Source organism: Phoenix dactylifera, chromosome 15 (assembly GCF_051530095.1).
Source record: "Phoenix dactylifera cultivar Ajwa chromosome 15, Ajwa_hap1_PhDact_Kaust_v1.1, whole genome shotgun sequence".
Lineage (NCBI taxonomy): Eukaryota > Viridiplantae > Streptophyta > Magnoliopsida > Arecales > Arecaceae > Phoenix > Phoenix dactylifera.
In genome coordinates this window covers 5,322,443-5,332,408 of record NC_143204.1, presented here as the reverse complement: position 1 = coordinate 5,332,408, position 9,966 = coordinate 5,322,443, and positions in this window count along the sequence as shown.

Below are 9,966 nucleotides of genomic sequence, written 5' to 3'. Positions count from 1 at the left end.
TAGTAAATTCTCGGGAGTCCGAGGTCGAATCCTCAGGGAACGAAATATATATATGAGATTATTTAGTATAATTTCAGATTAATTAATTCAATAAATTTGTGGATTAAGATGATGTTTTGATTTTCAGAAATTAAAAGCAGAGAATAATATATCAATAAACAAAGTTCTATGAAATAAAGATGGTAGGGATCTGGAATCCCCCTTGATGTTATTGCATCTAAGAAATAAACTCTATAGTTCTTGATTAAAAATGAATGGTAGGATAGATCTAATCATGGTATATGTTTCATGAACATATGAACTCAATTTCTAAGCATTCATCGTGCTCACTACGTCTATGATGAATCAAATACTAAAGCAATCCATATATCAATAGTCATAAACCATTAAAGAACTATCTACGAAATAACTACGCATGGATCAAGAACATATCAGTGAATGTAAGTCATTCAAAGCAAAAGTTTAGAGTTTACTTCAAAGAGTAATACATCAAAGGTTCCTCCATCACCCTTCCTAAGATATCAGCCACTCATTTCACACATTAATCCCCCTTTCATTTTTCCTTTTCTTTTTTTTTCTTTTCTTTTGGCCCGAAACAGAGTATCCCCTGTTTCTCCCCCTCCCTTCCTTCAATAGCAGCGGCTCTGTTTCTTCCGAATGAGGGATACTCCGAACGCCCCCTAGCCGAGAGAATATATCAAGCTAGCCATCAGCTCCCCTCCTCGCACGCGGTGGAAACGGATGCTGGGATGGATCTCCGGAGATTGCGGACACACTTGGAAGATCGTGATCGCATGCATCGCGGGATGATGGGCTGCACGCGGACGGCTGGGAAGCGAGTTGCTCGTGGACGCTAAAGCTTGATCGCAGGATCTGGGTGGCTAGATCGCACGGGATCTGGGATACGGAAGCTGGAAAATCCCTGGGAAGAGGCGGAAGAGGCGTGCGTTCATGAGGAGCTCGAACGTGGACGGTAGAGGAAGCTAGGACTCGTGAGATGAACGGGATGAGCGGACGGGATCTAAGGAGGCTGGAATGGAGATCTGATCGCGAACGGAAGGAGGATTGGAGCTGGGATCTATTGGAATGCATGGGAGATGAACCGTGGACGGCTGCGGGATGATCACACGCACTGGGAGAAGCTGTGAATGCGGAAGAGGTGGACGGCTGCAGGATGCTGGGAGGTCGAGGGAAGCTGATAGCGGAAGATTAGCACGCGGACTCGAGGACTTGAGATTTCGGAAGATTGCTGATTATGTGGCTGGAACTTGGGACGCTCTGGTAGCTTGGCCTTGAACACGGGATCTTTGCTGGGATGAGGTGCGGACGAGGCGTGGATCACAAGCGGAGAAGACGGACTGCTGGCGCTTTGGCTAAGATACAGAAGAAGCTGGGTCGCACGAGATGCTGGGAAAGGAAAATGCTTCGCGGGAGGGAGCTAACAGCGGAAGAATGTGGAGATGGAGCTGGCTCGCGGACGGTTGAGCTTGGGCTCGTGGAAGAAGCGAACTCACGGGGTGACGGCTGGGATGAATAAACCATGAACTCCAAAAGCCTTTGAAATGGGGAAAGAGGAGGATGCTCGTTTCTTCCACGCGGGCGGACACGTAGAATAGATGCTGGCTTGCAGATGCTTGGGCTTGCAGAAAAATGAAGCTGCGACGAAGTGGACCGCTGAACTTGACCTCCTTTTAGTGTGCAACTGGGGTCGACCCATGCGGTTGGCTGGTCACCTATAGTGATGCATCTTTTTGAACCCAATGTGCATTTTAGCTTTGATTTCCGATCACCTGCACCCCACAAAAATATAATATTAATACAGCACTTCTATCATTATTTGTTAGCAATAATACTAATTTAAGTGATGTATAGATCGCACTTTTGTGCTCGCGTCACACCCCCCAACTAGCTTATTGCTAGTCTCTAGCAATTCAGAGTAAACAATAACATGAGAGTACAAATGTATTGGTTGATCCTTTAATGTTTTATTAGAACTAATTGCATAAAATTAAGATAAGTACTCACTTTCGTAGGAATCACGATTGCACTTAGCACGTGCAACAAGCCGTTAAACCCCTAGGTTACCCTAGTGGACGAGTGTTGTCTCGTGAGGGTTTTCAGGGATGTTATCCACAAATATCATGAATTATATGACATGAGATTCTAATAAAAAAATATGAAATAAATCTTAAGCTAATACACATGTAATTAATTGATATATATTTTCAAGCATGGCAACTGTCAAAGCAAGGAAATATAAAAATGTAGTGTGCATCAAATTACATGACTTTCTCAGAGTACTAATACCTCCACCACAATCGGGCACCGCCTGAGTTTTAGGTGCACTACTCAAGTTCACAAGTGTCTTCTACAATTTATTAGAACCTGATCCATCAAATTTTCAAAATATCATATGTTGTCTAAATTTGTCAAGAATGGTTCGCATATAAAGAAAGAGCTATCAATCCCAACTAAATAATCCGGGTACACAGAGGTCCAATACAATAGAGTCAAACCAGCCATTACCATATGTCACTAGGTTCAGCCTAACCAACTCATTCATGCTTATTTTTATTTCTTTTTTATTTATTTATTATCATTATTTTTTCAATACCCATGACGACTACAGCTATCCAACCCCATTAGGCTCTAGTAAGGTCCATGTAGCGAGCTTTCAGCCAATGACCCCCGATCCAGTTGGCTCAAGACATTAGGTGAAACACCCCTCGGACTTAATTACTCGAACCAGACTATGCCACGAGGCCAGACTTGTCATCATAAGAATTTTTTTTTTATAATTATGCAAGAAAAGAGAAGATAGACTGAACCATATAGGTTTTTTTTATTATATATCTGACTACATCGTGACTATAGGTCAACCAAGGTCGGATCATAAGGCACCTAAGTAATCTAACTAGGATATTCAACCTCTATCTTTATGTGAAAACCAAATCATGAACCTTATGGTACGAACAAGGATACTCATACTTCTTTTACGGATAAGGCTAACAAAAATGCAGTTAACAAATATGAACTCCTGAGGCCTTCCTATTGTCATTAAGTACACGTGTGGGATCTAATAATAGGTCTCTGATCAGTCATAGTATGCATGTGTTCCTTGCCTTAATAGTTGCATAAACTCAATATGAAAATACATGTGCATTTGCTCAGAAAAGAAAGTAATAGAATAAATTATATGCAAAAACAAGTTTTTTTTTTTTTGTAAAATATTTCCCTCCCCCCAACTTAAACAATGCATTGTCCTCAATGTAAAAGATGCAAGAAAATTATATATGAGAGACAATAGAGAAAATAATATAGGAGAGAAGAAGAATACCTTGAGCTGTTGATTTTCAGAAAAGAAGACCTACAAAATAAGAAGAAAACTAGAAATAAAAGAAAAAAAAATAATTTTAACTAATATACACATACCTTAGCCGTCATGCTCATGAAAGTGAATCCTAGGTTCTTCGGTGTTAAGCATGCTGATTTTTTTTTTAAAAAAAAACCATGGCTGAACCTGATCGGGTTGCCTACGTACCCCTTCATAAGGGGGATCAAGCCATACGTAGTTCTTTTTAAGTTTTAAAACGTAGCGAAAAAATCGAATCAAACAATTTAATTCATGCATGCTTACAAGATCAAATTTAGAAATCAACACCTTAAGAACACATAGGATTATGCCGGAATCGTTTAAACAATTATGCTAAAACTTTCATGCATGATTAACTATCAGATCTGAAACTTAAGAACTCTATTCCGATTAATCTCCGAATATCCATTGAATGGATTCTGGAGATATCTCCGTGAGGAGCCCCAAAAGAGGATAAAACCTCGGAGAATCAGACCTAGATTTTGACACCATAATAAAAGATTAATGTAGGATTAATACCTTTTATGATGGATGAAACTTGTGGATCTGATCCTCGACTTCGCAGCCACGCACACGAATGGCCTCTACGAGAAGTTCACGCAAAGTTCCTAAAGAGATCCAATCCTGCGGAAGTGCAAGCTTGCGCAGAATTTCTTGAGACTGAAATTTGATCTTCCAAACGCTATCAACTTTTGATCCGCCTTCTTGGAAGAACTTGGAGGAAAGGTTTAAAGGGATTGAAGAGAACTTAGATCTGATCTAAAGACTCTTATCAGAGACCCCTAACACTAATGGCGCGATGGACTTAGAGAAGAAGTCAGCTAGATTGAATGCAGAATTTTTCCATGCATGAACTAGGGTTCCTCTCTTTTCTTTTCTCTTTTTTCTTCTTCTTTTTCTCTCTTTTTTCCTTGAATTCGACCACCAGATGATGGAGGTCCTTTTAATGTTGCTCTCCTACCTAGCTTCATGCCAACCATCCCATATTTGTGGAGGATTTTGTGGGGTTTTGAATTTTGAATTCAAAATTCAAGTTCATGTGCCATTACATGATGAAGCTTGATCTAATCTAAACCATTCATCATGTTGCCACTTTCCTCTTTCAATTTCGAAATTCCCATGCCCCCGAACAGATTAGAGGGTCACGTGGTGATTTTGTGATGATTAAATTCGAAATTCAACCTTAATTAGAAGTGAGATAAAGATAAGGATGACATATGTCATGGAGAGAGAGAATTTGATCTTATCCAATTCTTTTCATAAATTTATCTCTCCATTTCGACCCATCTAATGATGAAAGAGGTCCCTGATGTTGCCAAGTGTCCCATGGCACCATTAAATAAATTAAATTAATTTTTAATCATATTAAAAATCAATTTATGGCGCTATGCATGGATATGTGACAAGTGGATTTCAAGATCCGAACAGTTTCAGATCAAACCCATTTAATTTAATTAAATCCTAACAATTAGAATGATCCAATTACCATGGGTTGAACCTAATCCAATTAGGTCAATCCCTAATTAAGCACAAATTTAATCTAATTTAATTTGGTCAACCTAAGTCCTCTTGATTCAGACCTAATCCAATCAGGTCAAAAACCCTGATTGAGCCCAGAATTGAATCTAATTCAATTTGGCTCATCCTTAGTCTAATTACTCAATCCAATTGAGTTCATTAGCAATCTAATTACTAATTAATCCTTCGATAATTACTTTAATTATTTTATAAGATAATTTGCCAATCGAATTGACCAAATTACCCCTGAATGATTCTTAATCATTCATCAGCCTTCTTGATCAATCAGGAACCTTCTATGCGTGTGACCTCATAGGTTCGAACCTAAGCCGATAGTATAGGAACGACTTCCTACACTAATCGATGTGACCATCTAGCAATGGTACCCGACGTCCGAATAGGCCGAATATATGCGAAGCAAATATTCTGGAACCCTGAACTATGGTTACTGTATAATTCAATCCCTTTGACTCTTAATGCCAGGATGACTTAGAGCTCACTGTCAACCCTATAATTAGTACATCCATTATGTGATTAACTTTAGATATCCCGTGACTCCTCACTGGGATTACGCTGGCCAAGGTTTTGCTAAATTAATCACAAGACATTATTCCTGTTTCCAGGAGGGGTCAATTCCATCTTGACTCACAACTGACTATGCAAGTACTTGACTGCACCCAGTGACCTTCCGTCACTGAATTAAAAATTCAGGTAGTCCGGTACCAAAGTACAGTGAGTTGCTTGCTAGTCACAGGTTGCGGTCTCAGGTCAGAGGGCCAAACTTATACCCATATCCACTCGGAATATCTCTCGACAGTAGAGCGTTCCGGAATTGGTCACGTTCAGTGAAATGTACTCCTACACTTCACCTGTATGGCATACCAGTGTCTCCACACTTCTTGGTTAAGAGGACAACCAACGTATATGTCACACAACGACCTAATCTCGATAATGTTGTCGTCCTAGTAACAACATATTATTTGGTCGCGAATAAGTTTAAGGACTCAAAGATAAATCCTCCTTTATCATAACATAAGTCCTAAGGACTTCATCATATAAGAGTTCATTTGAAGATGAAATGATGAATAATGCCAAATAATACTTTATTAATTTGTCAATTTATTTACAAAATTCAATCATCAATATGCTGACGATTGACATTTAGGATACAATTCCCAACAACTCCCACTTAGCCTAAAGCCAATCGGCACAGTATCTAATACCCATCTTCGACTTGTGTTCGTTGAACTCTTTGATGCCGAGGACTTTGGTAAATGGGTCAGCCAGATTTTCTTTTGTGTCAATCTTCTGAAGATCAATATCACCTCGTTCTATAATCTCTCGAACCAGGTGATAGCATCGCAGAATATGCTTGGTCCGCTGATGTGCTTTAGGTTCCTTTGCCTGAGCTATGGCTCCAGTGTTATCACAAAATATAGGAACTGGACCATCAATGGAAGGTGCCACTCCCAGCTCGGTGATGAACTTGCGCAACCATACGGCTTCCTTGGCTGCATCAGATGCTGCAATGTATTCTGCTTCACATGTAGAATCTGCCACTGTATGCTGCTTGGAACTCTTCCAGCAGATGGCCCCACCCTTAAGAGTGAAGATATATTCCGACACGCTCTTGCTATCATCTTGATCTGACTGAAAACTTGAATTGGTATATCCCTCAAGTTTTAAGTCAGAATCACCGTAGACAAGCCACTGATCTTTAGTATTTCTCAAATACTTAAGGATGATTTTTACAACCTTCCAGTGGTTGCTACCTGGATCAGACTGGTATCTACTCACTACTCCTAGTGAGTATGCCACGTCTGGTCTAGTACATGTCATGGCATACATTATAGATCCCACTGCCGAAGCATATGAAATTCTATCCATACTCTCTCTTTCTTGAGAGGTTGTCGGACAATCCCTTTTAGAGAGGTTAATTCCATGGCCCATTGGAAGATAGCCTTTCTTGGAATTAATCATACTGAACCTTTTCAGTATAGTATCAATGTATGTGGATTGGGATAATCCAAGCAATCTTCTAGATCTATCTCTATAGATCTTCATCCCTAGGATGTAAGATGCTTCTCCCAAATCCTTCATGGCAAATTGAGATGATAGCCAAACCTTTATTCCTTGTAATGCAGGAATGTCATTCCTGATTAAAATAATGTCATCCACATACAAAATAAGAAATATAATAACTGAACCATTTGCCCATTTATAAATGCAAGGTTCCTCTTCATTCTTAATGAAGCCATATGATTTGATCACCTTATCAAATCGTATGTTCCAACTCCGTGAAGCTTGCTTTAATCCATAAATGGATTTTTGAAACTTGCACACCTTAGACTCATCTGCAGATATAAAACCTTCAGGTTGCATCATATACACCTCCTCTTCTAAATCTCCATTTAGAAAAGCGGTTTTAACATCCATCTGCCAGATCTCATAATCTAAGTGTGCTGCTATCGCAAGCATAATCTGAATGGATTTGAGCATTGCCACAGGAGAAAACGTCTCATCATAGTCAATACCATAACGTTGACGATATCCCTTGGCAACCAGACGGGCTTTATAGGTCTCTACTTTTCCGTCTGCGCCCCGTTTTCTTTTGAAAATCCACTTACACCCTATGGGTTTAATCCCTTCGGGTGGATCAACTAATGTCCATACATCATTGACCTTCATGGATTCCATTTCGGATTGCATGGCTCCAAGACATGCATCAGAGTCATGCCTCTGCATAGCATCCATATAGGTGATCGGATCCTCATCGTTTTCATCAAGTTCGACAGGATCCCCGTCCTGGACCAAGAAACCGTAGTATCTATCCGGCTGACGTGGTACTCTACCTGATCGCCTTAATGGTGCATCTAAGATGGGTTTTGGATCTGATCTAATCAAATCCGACTCAACTAGTTCAGTAGATGGTGTCGGATCTTCTACATGTTGAACTTCTCTAAGCTCAACATTAGAGCTTTTAGTTCCTTCACTAAGGAATTCTTTCTCTAAGAAAACAGCTCTATTGCTTACGAATAACTTTTGTTCTTTAGCAAAGTAGAAGTAATATCCTTTAGTTTCTTTAGCATAACCAACAAAGAAACATTTGTCAGACTTGGGTTCAAGTTTGTCTGTCTTCAAACATTTGACGTACGCTGGACACCCCCAAACCCTAAGGTGAGAGAGCATCGGCTTACGTCCAGTCCACATCTCATGTGGTGTTTTATTTACAGACTTACTTGGAACCTTATTTAGAATGTAGCAGGCTGACTCAAGAGCATATCCCCAAAAGGATATGGGCAGATCAGCAAACCCCATCATGGATCGAACCATGTCTAACAGAGTTCGATTTCTTCTTTCTGATACACCGTTATACTGTGGTGTACCAGGAGGAGTCCATTGAGAGAGAATCCCATTTTCTCCTAGATATGTCAAAAACTCACTGGTGAGGTATTCACCTCCTCGATCTGATCGAAGAGTTTTAATACTCTTTCCAGTTTGTTTTTCTACTTCATTACGATATAATTTGAACATTTCAAATGATTCAGATTTATGTCTCATTAAATAGACATAACCATACTTAGAAAGGTCGTCTGTAAACGTAATAAAATATGAATACCCACCTCTAGCATTTGTGCTCATTGGCCCACATACATCAGAATGTACAAGGGTCAATAAGTCACTGGCTCGTTCACCTTTTTCGGTAAAAGGTGATTTGGTCATTTTACCAAGAAGGCATGATTCACAGGTTGTCAATGATTCATAATCATTAACATCGAGGATTCCCTCTTTACTTAACCTGTTCATCCTGTTCTTGTTAATATGTCCTAGCCTATGATGCCAAAGGTAGACATCCGTGACATTCTCTATTTTAGGGCGCTTATTGGACTTGTACATTACATGAACAGGCTGTGACAAAATATAAATGACATTACTCAGAGTTCCATTCATTACAGCAGCACCATTCCAAATGATATTGCAATAATCCTTTTTTATTGATATTTCATAACCATTTTTGGCCAAAAGGCCTACAGAAATGACATTCAATAAAAAACTTGGACAATAGTGACAATCACTAAGGACGTTTACATGAGAGCTAAATTCAAGTTTAAGAATTCCTAAAGCTAGAACTGGAACTGATCTTCCATCTCCAACATTCAGGAACCTTTCTCCTTCTTCAAACCTCTCACTGACTTGTAGCCCCTGCAACGAATTGCAAATATTAAAAGGACTACCGGTATCCAATACCCAGGTCGAATTATCACAAATAGAAAAATTGCAAGGTGTTATCATATAAGTACCTTGATTGGCAACTGATTGCCCACTTTTCTTAAGCCGATTCGGATCGAGAGATGCAATGTAAAGAGGACAGTTCCTCTTCCAATGTCCTTGCTTCTTGCAGAAGAAACACTCCGCCTTGCTCTGATCAGCCTTTTTATTCTTTTTCTGACTAGGTTGAGCATGGTGCACTTGTTTCTTTTGGATTTTATTTTTCTTTTTCCCTTTCTTAAAGGGGCGACCCTTGGATGAACCTCCCACAAAGTTCACCGTCTTCTTAAGAAGTTGGTGATCATTCTCAAACGTCCGTAGTAACCCCAACAATTGGTGATAATTCACTACAGATTTCGTCATACGAAAATGAGTGAGAAAAGGACGGTATGATCCAGGCAATGAGTTTAGTATGGCATCCTTCCCCAATTGATCATGAAGGGGAAAACCAAGAGAGCTTAGACGCTCGATCAACTCAATCATGTACAGTACATGATCAGTTACCGAGGTCCCATCTTTCATTCGGGCGCTGAAGATGGCACAACTAGTTTTGTGTCTCTCAACGTCGTCAGGAACACCGAATGATTCATTCAACACTTGAATAATATCTTTCGGCTGCGTATTCTCAAAATGCCTACTAAACTCATCACTCATTGCTGCCAACATGATGCATCGAACAGTGATCCGGTCACTAAGCCACTTCTGATAAGTGTCTCTGGCCGATCTTGATGCATTAGCAGCAGGCTGCTCAGGTGCTGGATCCGTTATCACATAAAGGATCCTTTCATACTCTAGCACTATTTTCA